Source organism: Rhinolophus sinicus, linkage group LG17 (genome assembly GCF_036562045.2).
Source record: "Rhinolophus sinicus isolate RSC01 linkage group LG17, ASM3656204v1, whole genome shotgun sequence".
In the NCBI taxonomy this organism is placed as follows: Eukaryota; Metazoa; Chordata; class Mammalia; order Chiroptera; family Rhinolophidae; genus Rhinolophus; species Rhinolophus sinicus.
The window spans coordinates 9,511,754-9,537,652 of NC_133766.1; the positions used below are offsets into that span (position 1 = coordinate 9,511,754).

At 47.9% G+C, this 25,899-nt stretch overlaps 1 protein-coding gene across 2 annotated transcripts in view; it reads left to right on the forward strand.

The window, feature by feature from the left end:
* The first annotated feature begins 24,637 nt into the window (after nucleotides 1–24,637).
* Nucleotides 24,638–25,899, forward strand: part of FAM20B (FAM20B glycosaminoglycan xylosylkinase) — a 33,350-nt gene continuing 32,088 nt past the window's right edge. The window contains exon 1 of one of the 2 annotated variants that reach the window (XM_019731030.2): nucleotides 24,638–24,794. The gene's annotated coding sequence lies outside the window, so the exon portion shown is untranslated. Of the gene's footprint in view, nucleotides 24,795–25,214; nucleotides 25,392–25,899 lie in introns of those variants that run through there. The other variant, XM_074322291.1, reaches the window with a different exon arrangement.

A 25,899-nucleotide genomic window follows, 5' to 3' on the forward strand; every position in this document is an offset into this window, starting at 1 on the left:
TTCCTTCAAGACTAAGGCTGTGGCTGGCCACCCTCACAGACAACTGTGTAAGAGCGTGCCCGACTCCATCTCACATGCCCGAGGCCTTGTTCACACGTGTATCTTTCCACTGCCTTCCACATTCACACGTTCTAGTACAAGGTCACACGTGACCAACACACGTTATGATGAAGCACACTCAAGGCCAGGCAAGGACAGTCCATCGACCTGCCCTGGAGCCCACAGCAAGCCTGAAAGCTGGGAGGAAGGGGGGGGCTCCTCCAGATGGAAATAGAAGTGGGGAAGGTCCTGGGCACTGGGGTCACTTGGGAGGCTGGCACAAATCTTTTTGTTCAGGCCACTTCTCATGCCAATTAAACCAGAATCTCTGCATGTGGGACCCAGGTCTGCGTATTGACTGGTGATTCCTATATGTGCAGCCAAGTGTGAGAACCAGAGACCTTCATCCATCATTGAACGTGGGCCTGCAGTGGAGATACTTTTTTTTTTAATTACAGCAAAATTTGCGTAACACAAAATTAACCATTTTAAAGTGTGCAGCACAGTGGCATCTACTGCGTTCGCTATGTTGTATAACCACCACCTCTATCTCGCTCGAAAACCTTGATGTCACTTCCAAAGGACACCTGTGCATGTTCAGCAGTCACTCCTTCAGCCCCCCGACCACCACTGCTCTGCCTTCTGTTTCTGTGGATTTACCTGAGCAGGGTATTTCATATAAATGGGACCATCCAATATGTTTTGTTTCTGGCTTCTTGCACGTCACGTAGGCTCATCATGGCATGTATCAGAACTCCACTCCTTATGGCTGAGTAATATTCCGTGGTGTGGTTAGACCACATTTGGGTGATCCTTTCATCAGTCGTGGGGCATTTGAGTTGTTCCCGCATTTTAGCTATAGTGAGTAATGCTGCTATGAACATTCATGTACAAGTTTTTGTTTGTTTTTGATTCTTTGGGGTGTGGATCTAAGAGTGGAATTGCTGGGTCATTAGGGTCATTCTATGTTTCACTTTTTGATGAACGGCCAAACTGTCCTCCACAGCAGCTGTACTACTTTACATTTCCACCAGCAACGTCTGAGGGTTCCTATTTCTCCACCTCCTCACCAGCACTGCTATTTTGTCATTTTTCGTTTTCATTATTATTATTGCCATTCTGGTAGGTGTGGCGTGGTAGTTCACTGCGGCTTTAATTTTTGTTTCCCTAGTGACTAATGATACTGGGCATCTTTTCGTGTGCTTGTTGACCCTTTGTATATCTTTTTTGGAGACACGTCTATACAAGACCCAGATATTTCATAGTCCCCAGTCCTCACGACACCGCTGAGAGGAAAGGATTGTCCGTGATTTTATAGATAAAGAAACCAAAGCTAAGACAGGTTAGGTTGCCCCAAATTTAGTCGGTAATGGAAAGCAAGGGCTGCCTGACCCTGAAATTCACACCACACACGCGTCCCAAACGTTCAAATGCACAGATGCTAGTGCCAGAAAAAACTGCAGTCGAAGAGCTACAGGGTGTGGGGATGGACTGAGCTCCAAGAACTAGAACCCCCAAAGAGGTCTTCAGGTGGGAGGCGGTTCCACATGGGTTTGCAGTGACAGAGAGACACACACAGTATAAGAACACCTTGAAGGGGACCCCAGTGGCCAGGCCTGTGTCTGCAGCAGAGAAAGACGCAGATGGTGTGTTCAGCTCGGGGCCACTTGTGTTTTGCGCTCTGGGCTCCCTTGTGTTCCAGGAACTCTCCAAGTTTGGCCACACTCAGCTCCAGCTATGAATTCTGGGACGAACTCAGACAGACCCAGCCTCACCCAGGGTCACACAAATGGAAGCAGTAAATCAACGCCCTACACGGGCAGCCACTGCAGCTGCAGGAAACCTGGAGGTGTGACATGACACTTCTGTTAAATTTCCAGAAAATGGCTTCACATCTCTTGTGTGTATGCGTGCAAGGACTCCAACATGGACATGTTAAGAAACCTACCTCTATCTCTAAGAGGTGCAAAGCGAGATTGGGAGGCGGGGGTGGGGTGGGGGGATGAGATGGAAAGAGTTCTGATGATCTGAGGCTGAGGAGAAATAAGGACCAGAGCTGCCCTTAGGCTTTGGCAAGCAGCCTTCACCTCTGGAAATGATGCTGAAGTATTTAAGCCTCTCTCTCCTAGGGCTTCCTGTTTCCTATTTGGTCTCTGGTTTCTAGGCAACACATGAATACCCCTGAACTCCTGAAATGTACAGGTCTCCAAGTGTCCCTCGGACTCTGAAGCTCACATCTGTAATGACTTTCCCATCTGCCAGGTCTCCCAGGGCAGCCCATCCATTCTACTCTCTCCAGAGGACAATAGCAATTGTGAAGATGCCTGGTGGTTTGCGTGTGTGTGTGTGTGTGTGTGTGTGTGTTCCCCCTTTGTAGGTTTGGTTTCTCCAGTCTAATAACCCCTCCTGCAAACCCCCTTCCAGTTTGGCTGGATCTGGTGGGGGGCGGGGTGGGGGGGCGTTGCAGCAGGAGATTTAGTGTTTGCTGCTTTGATTTTAGTAAAGAACCAAGTCTTGGCAGGAGCCCAGCAGTTAGAAGGAAGGTGGGGGAATTAGCACAGCACTTGACCCGCTATTGCTGTTGTGCTATTGGCGGGGTTTCTCTATCTCACAAAGGAGCACAGGGGCTGCTTCTGCTTCCAGAACTCTGATGGGCTTCGGGGATATGAGAACCCCTCCTTAGATGCATGATGGAGTGGCTTTGGAGTGCAGAGGGCCTGAGTGCAGTATAAAATCGAGGGGCCAGAGCTTTGGGAAATTGCCATTAATTTTTGGCTTTTAGCATAATAATACAGGATATGTGGTTTTCAAAGTTAAATAGTACTTCAAGGCTTATAACAGAAAACAAGAGTCTTCCTCCACTCCTGTCCCCCTCTGAGCCTCAGCTCTAGGGAAACACTTCTATTTCCTTTAGCTATTTTTTTTAAATTACCTCCATATTTTAGAGGCTATTTCTTAACTTCTTTCTCATTTTAGACATTCTTTATTGACTTCCACTGTGAACCATAAGGATTTCTCTCTTATACCCCCCACCCCCCCACACACACACACAAACACACATACATCCACTCTACCATCTCACAGTAAGTTGTGTGGCAATATGTAAAAATCCATAGTATTTGGTATTTGTATTGTGACTACTTAAATACCGGTCCCAGCTGAGTCTTCTGGCACTGAATTCCATTTCCTTTCCTATTCAGCTTCTCCGCTCTGTCCCACCCCATACTGACAACTGCCTTTTGTATTTGCTTTATTCTCTGGGTACCTATCATTATTTTTTTCTCCCAAAGCCCTCTCTCTGTATGTGATCTGACGCCAGGTAATGGACCACTTGTGTTTTTACTCTGAGACATCTGTCCCCAGCTCTCATCCTGCCGCTCCCATCCGAGCCTGAGAGAGCAGGGCTGTCGTCTGGTGCTGCCCTTCTTCACCTTCTGGAGATTCCTTCTCCTGAGTTGCTTACAACGCATCTTACTCTTTCACCTCATTTTGGTGAAGCTCCTGCTCCAGTAGTTTCCTGAGAAAAAGGTCCCTGGGAAATAAATCGGTTAAAAGTCGTGCATGTCCAAAATGCCTTTGGTCTGTCCTCCCAAGATTAAGCATTTGGCTGGAAACAGAACTCGAGGTTGGAAGGCATTTCTCCCATAATTTGGAAGGTATCATTCCTTGAAGGTATAGTTCCCCGCGCTGCTGGTGAGAAACGTCGTCCCCTCTCATTACTGATCCTTGTATGTGACTTTGTTCCTCTGCCTCACAAGCTGATAGGATCACCTCTTTAGTCTTGACGTTCTGACAATTCAAGGTTAACCATCCTGGTGTGGGTCTGTTGTCATTCTTCTCGCTGGTACTCTGTGGGTCCTTTCAAACTGCTGATTTATGGCCTCAGTGCTGAAAATGTTTCTTGCATTAGTTTACTGATTATGCCTTCTTCTCCATTTTCGCTGGTCTCTCCCACTGAAACTCCTTTAGTATATTTGAACTTCTGATTGTCCCTCTCTCTGTCTTTTTCTTCTGTTTTCTGGGGGATTTCCACGAGTTCATTTTTCTATCCCCCCCACTGAACTTATTTTGATGATAATATGTTGAATTTCCAAGAGCTATTTCTTGTTCTCTGGGTGTTTCTTTTTCTTTTCTTTTCTTTTCTTTTTTTTTTTTTTTACTATGTGTATAGATAGCATCCTCTTTTTCATGGATCACGATCTTTCTGATGACCATTGACCATTGTAATTGTTTGTTTTCTTCAGCACCTTACATTATCCTTGTTTCCTGAATTCCTTTTTTTCTGTTCGTTTTTGTTGTCTTATTTTGGTCTCCGTCTTTAATGTTGGGGGTGACTAGTGTGGATTAAAAAAATACATCAGCCACAAAGGCAAAATATGAATAAGCTTCCCTTTAGAAATAAAATCTAATCAAAATATATAAACCACTTTCTTCAAGAAAAAAAATCAGGGTTTGGGTTTTTGTTTTTTGGTTTTGGGGTTGTTTTGTTTTTCTTTTTTTTGTCTGTTTTTTGTTTTGTTTTGTTTTCAGTAAAATGCTCTGCTAGGTAAACTCATCAGTATAAAATTTAAAATCCCAAATCAGATTGCATTTTTTATACACTGTATTTTTGGTTCTTAAAAACTCTTGATACTCAAGGAATAAAAAGTAAGAAACTTCATTTGCATTAAAACTTGTTTGTAATAAAAGAAATGCATAGTGAAAACACCCCCTAGTCTTGAGTTAGTTACCAGATTTGAGAAACCTTATTTAGATCGTTAATTAATCATAAATCTACAGCTATGTGAAAATATGAATGATTTGAAGTTGATGTAAGCCTTTTTTCATAAAAAGCACAGTCTTCAAAACTTAGCACAAACTCCTAGCAGATAAGAATAATTCTGCTAGTTCTCTTATGCTGCAGTAGAGCCGTGGTTGTTTTAGTGTTTTCTGAGCATTTTCCCCAAAACATGAGCACAAGTCACAGTCTGAGTTTGTTTGTGTACTAGTGATTTTCTCCCATTCTGGTGATCCCAAGCTGCTTGTGGGTGGCAGAGTAGGGCCTCGCTGAGTGTGGGGACAGGATGTGGGGCCTGCTGGGCTTCTTGACACAGTGACCAGGTGAGACCCGCTCCTTTTGTTGAGAGGACCCAAGGTTCAGCAGCTGTAAGTCTTTTCTCTTGGGCTGCTCAGTTTTCCCAGAAAAGAATCTTCCCGTCTCCGACCTGGAATGTACCAGCTGGGCCCTGAGATCTCAGGGCACAAATGGGGGAGTTGCACGTAGTGGCCTTGATTTCAGTGTGTGTCTTTCTCTCACATCCTCTGGGCTTGGTGACCTGGGCTCCTGGTCTGTCTGGTCTGTTTCTGCAAAGAAGAGACTTCCTGTCTCCTACAAGCATGAGGGGGGAGGGCTGATTCCCACTGGCCCGACGTTCTCCGTCCCAGCTGTTCTCCCACCTCCTGAAGATGCTGGCATCTCCTATAGCCTCCTGTGCCCAGACAGGCCAGTTCTATTTATTGCATTCCATCTTCTAAACAGTTGTTGACATCTCTTATTTTTGTCCTTGTGAATTTACACCTCTTTTATTTTTTAATAAAATTTCTTAAATGGAGTTTGGGGAGGGAGGAGAGCTACACATAGGTTTGCCATCCATCTTCTTGAACCAAGAGGTCTCGTTTTTCTTTTGTGATGACCAGAGATTATGCCTGTCAGGAGCCAGCTTCTTCCCCAAGTCCATCCCAGCTACTGATTTACTCACTTACCTGTTTATTTCTATCACCAGTATATTTTTAGTGCTCCACCCTGGCCTCACAGCCTGGTGGAATACTCCTGTAATCAGACCAGTTAGAGGCCAGCATGATAAGGCTTGTAACTGACACATGCCAGATTCACACCTGGGTTTTTGAGTCAGACTCAGAGCTCTTGGCCCATGAGAAGCCAAGTTAAAAAATCATATGCAGATGGTCCCCAACTTAGGAGGGCTCGAGTTACAATTTTTTGACTTTATGAGGGTACAAAAGCGTACTTCCAATTTTGAACTTTGACCTTTACCCCGGCTAGCGATACGCGGTGGGAGACTGTGTCATGACGCTGGGCAGCAGGAGCCAGCCAAGGCTCCCAGTCAGCCAGGCTATCGTGATGGTCGTTACCCGGGACCCTACAGTGTATCCATCGTGTGAGATGATTTTGCCCAATTGTAGGCTAATGGATTGTTCCAAGCACATTTCCAGTAGGCTAGGCCAAGGAAGCGATGATGGTCGGTAGGTTAGGTGTGTTAGATGCATTTTCAAGTTAATGATATTTTCAACTTATGGTGGGTTTATTAGGATGTAACCCCATCATAAGCTAAGGAACCTCTGTACTGCCTTCCAAAGCACTGACCTGGGCAGGAAAACGGAAACCTGTTTCTCCCGGCAGGGAGAAGGTGAGCCCTCCCCTCTGCAGGGCTGGGGACACGGGGGAGTCTGGGGCTCAAAGGTAAGAAAACAGTAGGTGTAGGGCCATCTGTCAAGGGTGCTCACCAGTGCAAGGTCACAGGACCACCTCTGAGATCCCTTCTGATTCTCAATTCCTTCATTTAGTGCAACCCACGGACCCAAACGTGTGCCCACAAATAACATGTGCCCACGGCTGAGGTTTACACCTGGAATGGTATCAGGAGACACTGAAATGAAACTTAGATTTCCCCCAGCCAGTGTCTGAGTCCCATGATACAGGATTTGCTCAGTCCCCTAACTCGAAATTTGATCCTCACAGACGCTGGCGTAGTGTTTCCAAGTTCTCCACATATATTGAACATCACCATTGAGGAACAAGAAATCAAAATTCCTGGGAATTCTCAGAAATTCCCCAAATCATGTTATTTTTAAAACACTTTCAATATTCTTCATCCTCTTTACTCATTATTACGTATATCTGGAAATTTTTGTTGACTACGTAAGAAATACTAAGTTTCATGGTATTTACAAAGAACCACTGCCCATGGCAAATACTCAGAACCGGAAAACACCAGCAAACATTGTTGGGTAGTCTTCAAATAACACTACATTCAGAGCATTTAGCAAAGTGAACAGCACTACACAGAATCATGTGTTGAAATTGCCAATGTAGGGATTTATTTTTGCTTTAACTTGCTGTTTCTTGGAATACCATTCATAAGATTTGACAGGATAGACTAAATGTATAAACCCAATCAGTACTTACTTTATTTGCAACAATAACTCAGCACCAGACAGGGCCACAAACACACATTCATAATACTGCAACAGCTATAAGCCAGACTGGTTATATGGTGACCACGTCTCTCCCAATTGTTTCTGTCCCCGTTCCCAAAAAGGTCGACCTTCACCTGCAACTCGGAGTTGTCAGCACTTTCTGATCCTGATTTCTGATCCTGATTTCAGGATCCTTCAAACCAGTCACGTCTCTAGGCTGATTGTTAGGCTTCGATTCTCCCAGGAGAATAATACTGTTTTCCTGTTCTCCTGATTGATTTCTCTCAGCAATCAGGCTTTGAAAACATACTAGTTTCCCGAGAAAGGTCCATAAGAAATTCCTGCATTGAAACATTAGGCTGCAGTTGGCCTTTGCCTGATTTCTGAAGGAAGGATGTTGTTGAAATAGCATTGTAGATGAGAACGTGGGAGAAGGGAGGGAAGGCAGTGGATCTGATGCCAGTGCCTGGTTGCTACCTCTTATGGTCCCTCACATACCCGTAGCCACTCAGGCAAAATGCAGCCTTCATTTTACCCCCAGGGGCCACCTGGGAGCAGTTGGATCCCCCAACCCCATTCTGCTGTTCAAAATCAGCATTCATTAAGCACCAACTGGGTACCAAGAACTATGCTAGGTACCGGGGACATGTAGATAAGTAAGTCACAGCCGCTGCCCTCAGGAGACCTGGTCTCATCCAGGAAACAGCTCGGGAGGGTCTGGTCGGGAGGGCCACGGGGGCGGTGGCAATGAACCCAGCCTCAGCCACCAGCTGCCCTAGGCTCTACCCATTTGGTCAACTCAGAGCTTCAACCCCACCTCCAGGAATAAAAGCCCCGAGATCCCAAATCTGTTTTCCTCAGAAGGAAGATTATTCACTTCAGCCCTGTGGTCACAGGTAAAAGCACAGCGGTGCCATCTGCGTGATTTTGTCTCTCTGGGGCACCCAAGTGGCAGGAAGGTAAAGGTATGTCAGAAGGACCTGTTTTAGTCCCTATGTCTGTGCTTCTAGCTGTCAAATCAGTGGAAAGCTCAGAAGGGCTGTATGTCTGCTGGGAGCAAGGGCAAGGCCTCAGAGAGGCTGAGGCCTGAGACCGGCTCTACCTTCCGTCTGGAAGGGGAAGAAATTCTCCACCAAAAGCAACACACGGTGAGCAGTGAAGAGCAAAGAAGGAAGCCAATTCCTGGAGGAAAGAGGAAGGGAAGAAGGGAGTAAAGTGTGAGGGGTTCCAGCAGGGGTGGGTTTAGCATGAAGCGAATGAAACTTAAGCTTCAGAACCCCTCACTTGCAAGGACCGTTTCCAAGTTCCTGGGAGAAGTTCCTTGAAAATGTGAGATATAGTAGCTAGAATCAGTTAGGACTACAGTCTATTCCCTCTCTGATATCCCTTGGTCTGTCGTATTTCCTTTCATGTTGGGTTGTGCTTGCAGGGGTTGTGGACGTTTTAATGTCTGGCTAAAGGGAAATGGAGTTGAGAGTGCATTTATATGTGTGATTTGCTGTCACTCCCTGGGAGAGTTGCCTAATTTATAGTGCCCTTTCCCCAGTGCAGGACCGGCTTCTAGGACTATCCCTACTGTCCTCTGTTCTGACCAACTGTCACATGAGTGTCTCCTGGTCCCGGAAGTAGGTGGGAAGTGTAAGAGTAACAAGGTGCAAAATGGACAGGATCAGAAGCTAGTTTGTGGAAAATTCTTTCAGTCATTGTAAATTTGTCAAAGGCAGGATTCGGTTCTCACTGGTGTCCAAGTTCTCTTCTGCCAGGAGTTTGTCAGTTTCTCTTGTCAGGAATATAAGTAATGCAGCAGATGCAATTATAAGCGCTCCTTTCTTTTTTTTTCTTTTTTTTTGGGGGGGGGTCTTTGTTGGAATTGACAAAATAGAACGTATGTTCCTGAGGGGCATGACACCCCATCTTCCTAAACTTCAGATTTCCTCCCTGTTCTGGCAGACCTTCCTGCCCACCCCGTGTCGGTTTACGTGAGTGCTTACTGCTTTTAAATTAGTCAGCGTGGAGCCAGCCGGTGCGCGGCATGGGGACAGGGACCTATGGCTGCTCTCATAAAACAGTGTGACTGTGGAAATAATCTGCTGGTCTTCTTCCTCACCAGGGACCAGGGGGGCCTTCTGGCCTAATGCGCCCCATTGCTCCCAGCCTCAGGGAAGGTTTTTCACAATTAGCCAGAACTCTGCGGAAAGACGGCACGGAGTGCTGTGGGGTCCCGCTGCGCCAACCCAAGCATGAAAGGACACTGACCCCATGTGGCCACTTGTGGAGATGCAGCACCAGGAGAGGAAGGGGTGTTAGGCACCCATGTGGTACCCTGGCCCTGTGACCTCAGCTAAATGACCCCTTAGGTCCTCCCTGAGCAGCCCACATCTGTCCCTATTCACAGCACAGGACCTCTGGGGAGGAACCTGGTCTCCGCTCCGCCTGCTGACTGTCCTCCTTTGGTGACCTGTCCCCATCAGCACTCTCCACTCCGTGCTGTTATTGGGCTGTGGCTTCTGGACCATCTGAGCTCAGCATGGGCAAGGGAGTTGCCACAGAGGGTTGGGGGGACCTGGGCTCAAAAAGCAGAAAGGACTTTGACAGGCTGAGGGGAGGAGAGTTCTGTTTCTCACTCATCCTCAGTGTCCCCAACGTGGTGAGTGCTCACTTAACATCGTCACCTTTTTTTCCAGCGCACAGTTCAGGAGTCTTAATTGCATCCATATTGTTATGGAGCCATCAACGTTGATTCTTGCGTGATATTATGTGAATGGAAATGTTAAAAAACAAGTCAACTGAGTACATTTTAAACATCTTATTGACTTTATTCGATTCATGAATCAGGCGTCATCCAATCGAGCAGCTAGAAAGGAGCTCTGAAAGGCTTTGAATAGGAGAAGGGAGCTGGGACAAGGGCTTTATACTAGGCGAAGAAGGCGGGTGGTTATTGCAAAATTCCTTTCCTTTAGGGGCTGGCCGATTGCCTCACTGGTACTCATCAGGTGATTCCTGCCTGGCTGGGAGAACTGAAACTGTAATTAATGTAAGTCTCGGTTTGGTGACATGGGGGGCACAGCATAAGCAACTCCATTTTGGGCCTGTTGTCTTATTTTCAATAGAAGCTTGTGTTTGTTGGCCAAATGAAAGAGGCAGAGTGAGTTTCTTTGTTTGTTTTGTTTTTTGGAGCGGGAAGGGGTGTTTTTTGTTGTGTGCAGTGGGGTGGGAGGGAGTGCTAAAAGGGAAGAGGAGAGAATGGGGCAGTGGAAGGTATGGTGAGATCTGGGCCCCATCTAGTTGAACTAAAGGAGTAAGTCAGGGCTGGAGGTTATAGAGGTCCCGTCTTTGTAGGAGCTGGGGCGTCAGCTCAGCTCATAAACCATTCTCCACTCCCTTTCCTACCCCACCTGCTTGGTCCCAAAGCTGCTTTAGTGCCCCGAGGTCTCATGGTGGCCGTTAGCAGCGGGAGACAGGAGAGGAGCGTGACCTCCGTTGTCTGGCTTGAACAAAGGGGTACGCGGTGATGCTACTCAGACGCATGAGAAATATGGAAGGACGAGCAAGTATGAGGGACACATGATGAGTCACACACGGAGACTGTTCACGAGAGGATCCCCCTTACTGTGTGTGACAGAGAGAGGCTTGGGCAGACGGGAAGAGGGGTTCACCCATTTCCCCTGACAGGGAGCACGCTTCTAGGACTCGTTACCCTAAGAGTCAGGACCAGAGGCTGGAGCTACAGACAGATTCACAAAAGACCGGGAGGGCCCAGAGTCGGGAGAGGCAGAGCAGAGGGGAAGTAGGCAACATCGTGGCAAGTTTAAAACAATAAGAAAGGCAACGGAGTTCTCTGGAGGCACATTTTTGACCTGGAGTCGCGAAACGCACACACTTACGATCTCGTGTTCAGAAGCTGGCTGCCTTCCACTAAGCCATACAGTTCTAAGGACAGGCTCAATGTCTTATTCATTTCTGTATGACAATCTCTAGCACAGTGTTTAACTCAAAGTAGGTGCTAAATCAATGTTTGAAAAAAAAATCACCGATGGAAATGAATGAGCTTGGAATGGTGTTGATGTTTGCTCTGCCCCCAAGCTAGAATGATTCATCGAGCTCCCTCACTTCCATGTTGTTACTGTTATCTGGTGACTGTTTATATCGCATGTAAGAAGTCCCTTGTTCTCTCAAACTTCAGGAAAATGGAAGCCTCCATTGAGAGGGACATTTTCCCTTGATTGTTGTCTGTGGGAAGTCACCCTCAGGCACATCTGGTGTCTCCAGAAAGTCTTCATTGCTAATGGGATTTTGTACTTTTCCTTCTGCCCGCCAGACGCAGACCTTAGAGAAACAGACTATTGCCATCTTCCCATTACGGGGAAATTTAGTCGCATCTAGACCTTGTCTGGTTAGGGTCCTGATTGTAGGTGGGCAGAGCAGACTTGAGCAAAATAAGCAAGGCAGAGAGGGGAGAGCCTGGGGCTAGAAGGAGGACTGAGCATTCCCTGTAAACCTCATCTTGGAGACTTCACTTGTCTGGAATCTATCAAGTGCGGGCATGAGGTCTGCCTCACCAGCTTCTTGGTCTCTCTTCACGGTCCCTCCAGAGGTCTCTGGTCCAGATTTGCTCCCATTCTTCCCAGGACTTCGCTACTGCTTCTCTAGCCCTAAGCCACGTTCTTTCCACTCCACATCCTGGCCTATGGGTTTCAAACTTATGATCAGTGACAGGCTGATGCCCTTTAAACAATGTTCATTCTTTCAGCAAACATGGATTGAGCCCCCAGTCTGTATCAAGCACTGTCATAGGCATTGGGACTATAGCTGTAAACAAGATGAACAAAATTCCTGACTTCATACAGCTTATATTCCAATGACGGGATTGCTACAGTATTGCTAAACAACGAACATGCCCAGAACTTTCTGGAACAGTACGCACTGAGAGTCCCTAAGCCAGGATTGTTTACTCCGACCCCCCTCTCACTGTCCCACAACTTTAAACAGGGAAAGCCTGGCCCACGTGATTCCCTGTAACACTAACCACCACACCAATACCCAACAGTGGAGGATGGCCTTGCTGTGCGCCCAGCGCTGGGCAAGTTGTTCACGTCCACTGCTGCCTTTGGGCCCCTCGGACACACGCTGGAGGACCCAGGTGTTACAGTCATGTCACCGGACCCTCCAAAAAGGTCCTCATTCAATAAAGAGCCTGGCTGGTTGTGAGAACAGTCAGCACTGTGATCCAGGAGGAAAGGCTCCGCCCTCCCATGACCCCAACCTCCCAGTATTGACCACAGGGGCTTGAGAAAAGCCAGGAGTGGACAAGGGGCTTTCAGGATCTTTGAAGTGGGTGGGCCGAGTACACAAAACTGCCCGGGGCCACACGGTGTTTCAGAGAGGACAGCTCCCCTCTTCCTCATTCCCACTCACACCCCGCAAAGCGCCCTTTGTCCCTGGGTGTCCACTTTTTCTCTGAGGTAATCATTGCCTAAGTTTAGAGGTTTCATACAGTCTCCATTCTCCTGCAATGACAGGTCAACACAGATAACCCAGTTTTTAAAATGGACAAAAGATTCAAATAGGTGCTTCCCAAAAGGCATCCAAATAGCCAATAAACATATCAAAGATGCTCAACATCATTAGTCATCAGGGAAACGAGAGTGAACACCACAGTGAGATACCATCATGCCTCCACCAGGACGGCTGAAATGAAAAGGCTTGACAATGCCAAGTCAGGAGGCAGAACCACCTTCTGTGTTGCTGCTGGGGCTGTAAAATGGTCCACCTCTTGGACAATCGGCAGTTTCTATGGATGCTAAACATACGCAGTCATTCTCCTCCTGGGTGCATACCCAACAGAAATGAGTGCTTGTGTCCACAAAAACATAGAAACACACAGACGAGAATATTCCGAGCCGCTTTATTCCTAATAGCCCAGAGCTGGATCCAACCCAGTGTCCATCACAGGACAGTGAGCGAATAAATATTTTGAGGCATAGTCATATATGGCAGCGTCACTCAGCAAGACAAAGAAGCCTGCGATGCTGCAGCACACATCAGCCTGGATGGATTTTACGTAGTGTTGTGTGAGGGGAAGGCACACACAAGATTACAGACTGCACGATCCCACTTCAGTGCGGTTCTAAAACAGGCAACACTGGTCTATGGGAATTGAAGTCAGAGTAGCCATTTCTTTGCGGTATCGTGGGGCATTTACTGGAAGGAGGTGCTGCAAATGGTCTGTATCTTGATCTGATAGTTACATGTGTGTGTGTGTGTGTGTGTGTGTAAAAGATTATCTGGTTGTACACTTAAGATGTTGCACTTAAGATGGCATGTAAGGAGTCCAATACAAATTTAAACCAAAGAAGGAAAAAAGGAAGGGATGGACAAATGAAAGAAATACCAACAAAACTCTGCCCTCTCCAATGCAAAATGGTATAGCCGTTCTGAAAAACAGGCAATTTCTTAACAAGTTAAACCTTCACCTCCCACGTGACCCAACAGTCCACGTTAAGGTATTTATCCTAAAGAAATGAAAACTTATTTCACCCAAAACCTGCAAAGAATGTTTACACCAGCATATTCACAATGGTCAAAAATTGGAAATAACCCAAATGTTTTTCAATAGTGAATAAACTGTTACAGCCTACAATGGAATACTACTCAGCAATGAAAAAGAACGGACTTCTGATCCAAGCAGCAGCACAGGGGTCGGGGGGAGGGAGGATCTCAAATGCATCATATTGAGAGGAAACCCAGTCTCAAAAGTTTACATTCCATTTACATGACATTCTGGGAAAGACAAAAATATAGGAACAGACAACAGAGCAGCAGTTGCCAGAGTTTAGGGAAGGGAGAAAGGTCTGACTACAAAAGGGGCAGCACTATAGAAATCTGTGGGGTATAGGAATTGTTCTGTATCCTGTCTGAGGTGGTGATCACACGAATCTATACATGCATAAAAATGCATAGACTGACACCAAAAAATGTGGCTTTTACTGTATGCAAATTGAAGTATTTTTAATAAAAGCCAAAAAAACCCCAAGACCCAGAACAACACTCTGCCCTGTCCTCCTGGCCCTGGTCACTCCTCTGAGCTCAACTAGGAAGGGCCTATGGCAGAGGCTTTCAAGGACTAGGATGGGGCCCGGCTCAGAGCAGACATTCAGGAGCTTAATTTCCTACCTTACTGTTCTCATGCCTTCGGAATTATCACTGTCCTGTGAAACACCGTTTGCTCATTGTCCATTCCTGTGTGTTTGTTTCTTCATCCTTAGACCTTACCACTCAGAAACAGCTGAGCCACCCCCACCTAAGGGAGAATTTGTTCTCCAAGGTCATGGCCAATGCAGAGTCCCTTTGGGGGACATAGGAAAACTTGTCACCTACTACATCCAGGGCTCCTCCCAGCGGCCGGGGCCAGGCCGTGAGCTGTGAGAATTGTGGGATAGGACCTTCACAGTCAGTTAGCCTTGATTGTGCAGAATGCCCCCCATTCCCCACAAGGTCATGTCCTGTCACCCCTCAGTGCATATACTGCTTTAAGACCCTACTCCAGTGCCACCTCCTCCGTGACACCTCCCCTGACCCCTGCCCTCCTCCTGTCTCCCCAGGAACATTCATCGTCTCAACAAGTAGCGACTACACACCTACTTGCTGGGAATTAGGGCTGTGAATAGACTGGGAGGGACCCTGCCCGGGCGGAGTTAACCTTCTCCTAGGGGCGAGGGCGCAGGGATGGCCGTGGAGGCCTCGCCAAGGAGATACCACTTAAGCAGGGGCCGTAGGGAAGTCTTTCTCCCTCACCTTCCTGAGCTCTTTGCATTCTTTATGGTCTCTGCTAGGAAGGACTGCCAGATGTAGCAAATCAAAATATCTCATGGGGCATACTTACACTAAAAACTATGCTTTGTTCATCTGAAATTCCAGTTGAACTGGCCATCCTGTATTTTATCAGGCAGCCCGACGCCTGGGGTCTCCCTGCCCTGTGAGTTCAGGGAAAGAGGATTTGGGTACCCTCAGAGCCCAGCGGTGTGGCTGGCTCACAGTCGGTACTCGATAAACCAGGAAAGACTGATTCAGTAAATGGATTAATGAGCAGTACTCCTTACCTTGTACAGTCACCCCCCCCCATCCTAGGGGGGTACATTCCAAGACCCCCAGTGGATGCCTGAAACCACAGAGAGTACCTAGCCCTATAGCTATTATGTTGTTTCCTTACATGCATACCTATAATAAAGTTTAATTCACAAATTAGGCACAGTGAGAGATTAACAACAGTAACTAATAACAAAATAAAACAGTTATGACAATATACTCTTTCTCTCTCTCTCATAACCGAAATAGCTACTAAGTGACTAAGAGGTGGGCAGCAAATACCATGTAGTTACGCTGGACAAAGGGGGGATGCGTGTCCTGGGCGGGATGGAGAGGGGCAAGATTTCATCATGCTACTCAAAACAGCGCACAATTTAAAACTTACGAATTGTTTATTTCTGGAATTTTCCATTTAATACTTTCGGACCAGGGTTGACCATGCATGGGTAACTGAAACCATGGATAAGGGGAGGCTGCTATCGTGCATATTTTATTTGCGTAGTGACTCCCCGTAACACAGTAACCTGCTCTGCAGTGGGGGAGTGGGGGATACCACGCTTTGTGCCTAACGCAGGCCTGTGTGTGTGTGTGGGGGGGGGGGGAGGGCTTTAGCTGCCTCCTGCATTCTCCACCAGTGCCCCCCCTACATAAGAAGAAGAATATTATTTTAACTGACAAAATATGTAATATAGAAAACTGATGTTTTCTCAGTCATATGTACATGAATAAGCATCTTTGGAAAACGTTGCTTTATTTACCAGTGTGCCGTGTACAATCTAAGAACTGTTCCATCAGTTCCCTGCCTTACCCTCTTTCAACCAAATAGGCTTCCCCTAAGCCTCTCTCCTGTTGAAATTGTGGAGCTGGCACAACTAGCTGGCGGGTAGGTGTTTGTTATATGAGCCAGCAGCCCGAAAAAAGTCTTGATTCTGGGTGTACCTGTCTATCTCCTCATGGGACTAGTGCCCTGTTCCCAGGCCTGGCTCAAGGCAACAGCTCAGGAAATGCAGGTTGAAAGCCTGACCATCAAGAGTGACAGATCATACCTGACATAAAAGCATTCACCTCAAGTTGCTTCTGTAATGCTAAGGAAGGCCGCTGTGGAAGCGGACCCCATATTGCCCTCTGGAGGTCAGCGATCCTGCCGAGGCCCAGCCTAAGCCTCCGGTTCTTTAAGCCGCAGCCCAGAAAGGGTGTGGTCTGACTGCTCAGCAAGTTCTATGAATAAACCCAGTCTTCACTCACATTCGTGAAAGGAGCACTGTTCCCAGGCCGCCTCAGCCCTGTTGGTTTCAACTTGAGCCTCTTTTGAGTTTTAAGAAAGGACAAGGAAAGGCACTGTATAGACTGCTGTACTTCTGACTTTTTTTTTTCATTACTCCAAACCGTTGGATGTTGAAAACCTTGCATTTACTTGTGAATTGCCAGTCTGTGTTTGTGCATGGAGGAGGGTAAAGACTTGAAGGGTCAAAATTATTTTTATGTTCCTTGTGAAGTTTTTCCAGAACTTAGCTGTCCATTGAGCATCCTATACTGATTTCTGTGTAGGTATGCCATTATTTGGGTGCGTTTTTATAACCGGAGATGCTGAAAGCTGCTCTCCCCCACGGCATGTGCTGAAGTCAGATAAGCCAAGATGGCAACACAGCCCCCACCGGAAGTTAGGGCCCAATTTATCGATGGAAGACGGTCCGGATGAGCTAGGAGACTGAACACAGAAACATTGTTTGCATTAGAGACAGCTCAAAGACACCACATTGTTACCACACTATTTACTTGCAAGCTGGGAAAGCCAACAATAGATGTATTTCGTATATCAAAGGCAAAATTAGGAGTGAAATGTAAGCTAGAGGAGAAAGGAGAGACGGAAAAACTGAAGGCACGTTGAAAATAACGAACTTTGCCTTTTCGTGCTGATTCGCAGGCAGCCAGCTAAGAAGGCAGGCGGGATGTTCGGCCCTCAGCATCGGGATGGGGCATCGAAGAAGATAATTCCAGTAGTTCATGAGTGCTCCAGAGCCCCTGGGTGTGTAAATGTGCCACGTATGTGACAAGCTGCCTGTTGTGTGGGTCTGCGCCACAATCCTTACACAAATTTCTCAGTGGCAAATGAATGCAAACAACCTAAATGCCCGACCAAGGGAAGCCTGCTAAAATGAATTACAGGGTATCCGTATCCGCAGTACAAAATACCAAAGATCTTTTTAAATGTTGTAGCAGTTTAAGGAAACGTTGTAGTAAATGAGAATGTAATAACGTGGGAAGTTATGCCTGCTATACCGTGAAGTTGAAAATAAAAAGTAGATTTTAAAATAATATTTACAGGGAGTTCTGGGTAAAGATGGCAGAATAAACACGTGTGTATGCTTTTTTGGTTCCTCCTCAATCCCTACTAAAACAACAATAAAAGGAGTTTTTCCCTAAATAAGCTCTTTATGAAGATCTTAGCAGTGATATTAACAAACACAGAGTCTCCACAATTATAACAAATAAATGAAAATGTGCTTTAAAGCAAGACTAAAGAAACATAAACCTGGGCTGTAACCAAAGTCTCAAAGGGTGTTTTTTTAAAGGCATACATACACCTGCAAAGACAGGGAGGAAGAAAGAGGAGACAAAAAGGACAAAATTTGGAAGCACATGGACAAAATGTGATCCACATAGGAGAGTCCGCGGAGCTTTCCAGCACTATGTGAAGGCATGCCAGGCACAAGGAGCAAAAAAGTCTACGTGGGAACAAGTCAGCAAGCTCCAAGGAAGGATTTGTTAAAGGAGGTGAAATTGTTAAAATATATGTTTCAGTTTGTAGGGAGGAGATAGAGTCAACTGGCAGAGCTTTTTGGATTGAAATAATAATAATAAACCTGAACAAATGAAACAAAGCAGTCATTAACTCCAAAAAAAAAAAAAAAGGAAAAAAAACGAAACAAAAAGGTAATCGGAAAAGGACTCTATCCATCAGGGCCTAATCAGAAAATAGAAACTAGACAGTAATTTGAAAAGAGAAAGTTGAATGCAAAGAATTAGTAACTGTAACCACGGATTGGCGTAAGGAGAGATTGGCTAATGAAAAGTGAACAGAACTCTCTAGGACATAAAAATAGCAGATACGAGGGCCAGCCACCACCCTTCCAGCTGAGACAGAGCGCCAGGGCTGAGATCCAGATGGCGGGAGAGGGCACAGTCGTGGCTCGCTGAGTGACAGAGAGTCGGGGTGATGCGGCCATGGAGGGACTTGCTGGAAATCTCCAAACTTCTCAAAATCCACCCTCTAGGATGCTAGGGAAAGCCATTTATGGAGCGAGGTCTCCCTGGAAGCCCCAGGAGGGGTGTGGGGGGACGCAGCTGGCCCCTGTGCCCTACAGGACCCTGGCCACCTGCCAGCGGCACACCAGAACCAAGAAGGAAAGACCCCTTCCTCCTTGCATTGCCTCTCCAGCACCCTCCGCTGGCAAATCTTAACATGGTGCCATCCAGCAAAGGAAAACAATCTAAAAGGTCCAATATGATTTTCACAGAGCCAGCAATAAAGGGTGAGTTGGAGCTGAGAGGTCATAAATTAATAACCGGCCCAAAGATCTTAAGATTATCATGAGAAATAAAATGAGGCAATAGATGTGATGCCCTTAGCAGGGCTTGGCAAACAAAACAAGTTCTCATTTCATGGTAGTTACTGTACTGGGTGGTTAGTTGGCTGTCAGCCAAGAAGGCTTTCAGTGTGTTCTTGGGCAGCTAAATGGACTATCAGAGAAAACAATGTCAGTTGTTTTCAGATAATCTTGGAGTCCTTAGAGTTCAACTGTGAGGTACACGTGGCAGTTAACACTGTGGCTGGAATGAAGAGTAAAATGGAGTGGGGAGAGAACGAGATGAGAAAATCCAGCAGCAAATTACTGCCATCGTCGAGGAGATAAATGAGGCAGGTGGCAGTGAGTGGTGGCAGTGGTGATGACAATGGGGGAGCCTCGTGCCACTCCCTAAGGAGACACTAAGGCTCTGAAGACTGGCCTTAGCCATGGCGGTGGGTGACCCACGGGTCAGAAGGTGGATGGCCTTTAAAGGAAAAGTACGTTTCAGAGCAAAGCACCCTCACCTCCCCTCGTAAGCTGCCTTACTTGGGACGCTCGGACTGCATGTAGCAGGGACTCTGACCAGCCATTCATTCCTCAGACACGCTCACAAGTTGGAAGTAGACGGTTCCAGGTTTGGTGAGTTCAATGGCTCAGAAAGGATCCAGGTGGCAAGAATGTGGAGCTGCTGCCATTCTTATGTTGCTGGTATGTGTGTAAATTGGTGCCACCCCTTTTGAGAAGGGGCACTACTGCTAACGCTGAACATAAGCATATCCGGTGACCCAGCGGCAGCTCCACTCCTAGCTAACCCCAAACATTCTTGATGGCACAAGAATGCTCATGGCACCACTAGTTGTAACCGCCTCCCACCCCCACTCCCCCCAAAAATCTGGAAACTACCCACATGTCCATCAAGAATAAAACTCAGTCAATAAATTGTCACATAGCCTCCCAGTGGAATTCTGCTCGGCAGTGAGAATGAATGATCTCTAACTACACATGACATGGGTGCATCTCACAGACATACTGTTGAATGGAAGACACCAGACACAGAAGAGTACTATGCCTTTGGGAAACGACTTATTGGGCAGGGTCCAGTCAGGTTCCATGTATATGAGGTATGAAAGCAGGCAAACTTGTCTGTGATGTTAGGTGTTGGGACAGTCTCTACCTTTGGGGGCAGGTGGTGATCAGAAGGTGCTAGTTACCCAAGGGTGTTCAATCTATGAGATTTCATGGAGCTGCATGTGTGTAATTTTCTACACATGTTATACTTCAGGAGCTTAAAAATGCAAAAAAAAAAAAAAAAAAAAAAAGAAGTACTTTCTAATTTTCCTTTCCGCCTTCTTCAGAGGGTTGGCCTCGTTTTTAGCTTCTACCGCATGGTTGTAAAGCAGCTGCCAGACTGCATACATAACCTTTTCACAGAGGTGCAGCCAAAGGCATTTTCCCTTGTCACTCTCCTTTTACTAAAAAGGACAACCTTTTCCAGAAACCCTCCAGGTGATTTCTTCTCAGGTCCCACCAGCTGTGTGGTGGGTCACGTGTCTGTGTTTCTAGCAGGATGGGAAGCAGGAAAAACACGTTCTGGCACTTCCAGCCCCTACCAGAGGCTGGAAGGAGAAGGAAGGGTGAGAGAGTGCTTACACGGTGGGAAACGGTGTCTACCCCATAGAATCACGCCATGCATACTGCTGAAAGAGTTAACCACTAGCCAGACCCAGAGACAGCTTCTTTCTGATAGGGAGGGCTAGGTGGGGTGAGCAGGTGGTCCCAGCTCCTCAGAGAACCACGTCCAGTAGGTATCAGGAGGCCTGACCGGACTTGGAATCCAGTCTCGAGTTCTGAGTCTACTTGAACGAGCTGGGTTCCTCTGGGCGGGTTACTCAACTCTGGACCTGTTTCTATGTCAGCAACATGAGGAGACTGGCCTAAATCCAAGGTCAGTACATCATTGCATGAGACGTCACTACTTTGAGGTCCTTGAAAGGAGGACATTGATCTGCTTTTGTTGGTGTTCTTGAGGTTGGTTTGCTTCCTTCTGTAAGCACTTCTCGAAAGCAACATTCTCATAAAAATTCTCATAAAATGTTCTCATAAAAATTCTCTACCGTCCTGACAAATTCTCCATTCTCTCCCTCTCTCTCTCTCTCTCTCTCTCTGCCCCCCCTCCATCTCTCCTTCCCTCCCTGTTGGACCTAACTAGGGGGTAATCCATCCTTTACTACCCCCCACAACACACCATGTGAGCATCGAGTAGGTACTAGAAAGGGCCACCAGAATCAAATTTTTTTAATGTAACTAATACTTTCCTTGAACTTATAAAGAAATGGGATTTGCCTGAGAATAACTTACTAACCTACCAACTGGCTTCACTGAATAGGTGTACAAGTATCACCGCTAATGATGGTGTGAGTTTAGTTCAACCACCGATGTATGCCTCCTTACTCAGTGCTCCTAGCAGGGAACGAAGGGACACGTGTGCTCCTTCACTCACTAATCTCTTGTGACTCTCTCCCAGGCGCCTTAGCACCTTGGAACAGCATGAGCTTCCCTACAGCTCCCTTCAGCTTTCTTGATGTAGAATTCACTTCATTCGGTTCAGTAGGATCCATCATTGTGGGTGTATTTTCTTAACAGAAGGAGGGGTCGTATGCTGTGTTTTGCGTTCGAGCAGGCAGGCATCTTGAGAGGATACTCTCCTTATACCTTGGGGATGGCTGTCCCGGGGCTTGACAAATTGTCAGAGACTTGGAAATTCTGAATCAGCTTAAGGAAAATGCTTACTATGATGACAGGACCAAGAACAAAGCCTCCAGGGCTCCCGATTTCCCATGTCTGTGGGACCTGTTCTCCTAAAACTTCTCTTTTGAGTGTTGAGTGTCTACCATGGACCATGTCCATTGTTCGTGCTACTGAAGATGCAGATATGAAGAAGACACTGTCCTCAGCCTCGAAGGGCTTATAACCCAGGGGAAGGGGTCAGATATATCCCCAAAGATGTCAATACAAACCATATTGCAAGAGAGGTACAAACAAAGTACTGAGTCTCAGAAGCCCAGTTAAACACCCACAGTTAGAAAAGTCAGGAAAGGCTTCATGAGCAAGTGGCATTTGAGAGAGATGTAACCTTTTCACAGGTGGAGTTGGAGGGGGAGGTGGGATTTCCAGAGGAAGATTGTCACAACCATGGGGGCAGGGAAAGGGGACGGCCTCATAGAGCAAGCGAGCCCTTTAGGGTGGAGGGTAAGGAATTAGCAGAAAATGGGCCTGGAAAGGTGGACTGGTTGGAAATTCCAAGCAGTGGAGTTGCCATTGAATTCTTGAGGCTGTGGACAAGCCACTGGAGAGTCCTGCAGTGGGATTTCTCTGCTAAGGATGTGTGTGTGCCACCCTTGGCTGGAGGGGGACAGCCAGATTTCTGTTCTGATTTCAACTCGATGCACTTCAACACATCAGTGCAGAGAAGGGACCTGCATGAGGCAGGCATCCCCCAGGGGGAAATAAAGCTGAAGCGAAGTCAGACTGTGTCTTTTCAGAGCCTGGCAGTGTGGGGACAGGGAAGAGAGAGGCAAAGGGGGAGGTCAGACAAGGATATCTAGAACACAAGACATCCCGCGAGTTGTGAAAGAGTTTCATGGAAGTCTCGGCAAAATGCTCAGACCATCCTAGTGGGGCTCTGCCTGACCTTCCATTCTGTTGCTCAGTATTAGACTGGAACCTTCTCCAGGACGAGAACCAGGCCTTCTGGGTCTAGCTCAGTGTCGGGCACTTAGGAGCCGTTCACTGAAGGAGGGAAGGGGGGGGAAGGGAGGGAGGGAGCGAGGGACACCTCTCCCATCGTGTGTCCTCTGCTGAGGACGTCTGTCTTAAGTTCACATAGCACTGCTTGACTTTGGTTCATATTGTCCCTCTCGTCTCCCACCCGTCTATGCTCGCCCCACTCCTCCCTCCCTGGACCTGGATTCTTCCAGCGATCACAGAGTCTGTGCTGCATAATTGAAGCCTCCTGTATTCCTTGCAGCTGTTTCCTGTGTGCTAGTCATGTCACCTCTTTGAAGGCAGAGTCCCCGTCTTACCTGACTGCATCTGCCACACTTCCTAGACTACTCTGATTGTTGATAGGTTGGGAAATAAGGCCCATCCCAGGAGGAGAGGACAGTGACTGACATCCTGGAGTGTCAGGCGCTGTGCTGTGTGTACTTTCCCAAAGAGCCTGGATCATGTGGCCTTGTGAGGAGAAAACTGGAGGACAGAACAATTTTGTCATCCGAAAATCTTCCTCTGATGTCCTTAAAGATGGGAGAGGCAGGGGAATCACTAGGAAACTGAGGCAGCGGGTGGCGCTGGCCCTCTCCTCGGCAGTTACAGTTGGACAGTCCACCCTTGCTGCTCTTGTCAGTTACAGGCAAGAAAGGAGAGTCCTTTGGGGCAAAGCATCTCAGGGGAACTGTTGATTGGCCCTTCAGCTTTATGACCTCCTGATCATAAAGGTTCAGGGAGGTTAGCTGACTGTAGGCCGGGCCAGCCTACCGTCAATTATTTCAATAATAATTGAAATAATCCAATTATTTCTCTAGGATCTCCTGATAGTAAGTGCTCAGTAAATACACACATGAGTAATAACTAACATTATATAATAATTTGCAAGTCCTTTCCACACACATTCCCTCATTTAGTCGTCACAACAACCCTGTGAAATAAGTACCATGATTAACTCTCATTTTCCAGATAAGATACTGTGAGCGGTTAAGTGGCACACCCAGTATCACACAGTCAGTAAGCTCTTTCCATGACACACTGCGGTTTAAATGAACTATACAGGCTGGAAAAGAAGTCAGCTCCATCTTTCCTGCATCACACATCTTATCCCACAGAGCAACGTGCATTACAGTGTTTCAGGGACAGGTAAACTTAAGTCCAAGCTTAGTATAGGGTGAATAAATGAACAGATGTTTTATACAGTGGCTGTTCTGTGTGGAGTCAATGGAAACAGCTTCAGGGGAGGGAGAAACTTTCGTTCAAACCATTTACAGGGAGTCTACTGTGGTCTGGTATTAGAGACCCAGACACGACTGCCCTGTCCTCGTGGGGCTTACAGTCCATCTCAAGAGACAGACATTAAACAACTGATATTGCAGTAAAACTAATCACAATTTTGTTACATGCAACTAAATGTCGCAGGGGGCTCTGCTCTGGTCCGAAGGAGGAGCGATTTGTGCTCACTGTGGGAAGGCTTGCTTCTTCTGCGCAAGGAGATGCATTTAGATAGAAGCAGATATTGAGGGAAATTAAAAGGGCAAAAGGAGGAGAAAAATTGCTTCTGACAAATAGAATTTGACCTGAGGGACCCCTAAATCTCCAGTCCCGCTACCTAGCTGCCTACATACCTAGGGAAATCAGGAAAAAGCGAAGGTGGGAAAGAAGTGAGAGCTCAATTTCTATGGGCGGGGCGGGGCGGGGCTGGGCTGCAGGAAGAAGGTGAGATTAGAGCCCGTGTGGAGAAAGTTAAGTGGGGCCTGACAGGAACGGAAAGGGTTAAGGGGGCGGTCCGGAGCCGAGCCGATAGGCCCGCCCATCGGAGGGCGGGGTCGGTGGGTGGGGCCTCGCGGAACGAGCCCTCGGATTGGTCGTGGGGTAGGCTTTACGCTAGGACGGTACCAACAGACGGGAGACGCGGAGGCGGGGGGGTGGGTGTGGGACAACCGGCTCAGCGCCGGGAGAGGTGGCCAGGGAATGGCTGGGCCAGGGGTGGGCGGGAGCCGTAGCGGCGGCGGCGGCGGCTGCGGCTGGGGGAGGTGAGCGCGGCGTGGGGCGGCCCCTCCCCGGAGGCGGCGGGGGCGGCCGGGGCCCCGCCGCACCGCACGGCGCGGGAGGCCATGGAGTGAGCCTAGAGCCCGGCAGGTGAGTAGCGTGGGGGCGGGGGAGGGTGCGCGACCCTCGCCACCCGCGCGGCGGGCGGGAAAGTGCGGCCGGCACGCGGGCTGGGCGCGGTGCGTGGCCCGCGCCAGGCAGGGACCGCTTTGGGGGCGGGGCGCATCCCTGAGGGGCCGGGGACCGGTGCCCCTAGACGTCCCAAGCGGCCGCGGGCGGGTCCCAGACGGAGAGCGGCCCGGGCCTCGCTGGCTACGAGGCCGGCTCCTGCGGGCGGTCGCGGCTGAAGGGACGCGGCCTCGGCCCGCGCCTCTACGGCCCGCCTGAGGCGCGGGCCTTACCTGGGGACGCCTCGGGCCGTCTAGGGTACTTCTGGTGACCAACCCTCGCTCCTGCATGCGGGCCCCTGAGGCGACTGGCCCCGGTACCGCCCTTGTGGCTCGCTGGGCGCCCTTTGCAGCGGCCCGGGGAGGATCGCGCGCCCGTGGGCCCACCTCGTGGCCCGGAAGCACGAGTGACCGGCAGGCCCCAGGCGGGAGGCGGGGTAACCGTGCCCCGGGGACCGCGGTCTCCTCGGGGCCGTGCCCCCCGCGCTCGCGATCGGGAGCGACTTAAGGAAATGATACGGTATAGTCCAAAGTGGGTTGCGCTGGAGATTTTATTTCCGGGTGTGATGGCCCTGCGATTAAGAGTCGAAACGTTCATTAATAATGAATGCGAGCAGTTGTCAAGCTGCGTCCTTGATTGTGGGATCTGATAAGAGTTTCATTCTAATCAGGCGTCTGCTACCTGCAAGTCTTCTGGTTGGAACAGGAATAGAAACAAGTTGGAGGGGAAGTGGAGGGGACAGGGCATGGTTTGTCGTTACAAAACTGTTAGCCCTTTAAATGATCATATCATCACTTGGATAGCTGAAGAGTTTCTAGTCTGGGAATATGAGAAATGCGACTTGAATCTGGGGTCAGGTATCAGAATCGTCTCCACCCAGCCAGTTTCTCTCTGCAGGTTTGATTTCTCACCTTGAAAAGAAGGAATAGGAATGTGGGAACCTTTAGGTTTTAACTTGCAGGACTTTATAATATGTAATTTAGTCATTGTGATTGCTGTTTACTAATTATTCCTGTTCTCCTTGTGT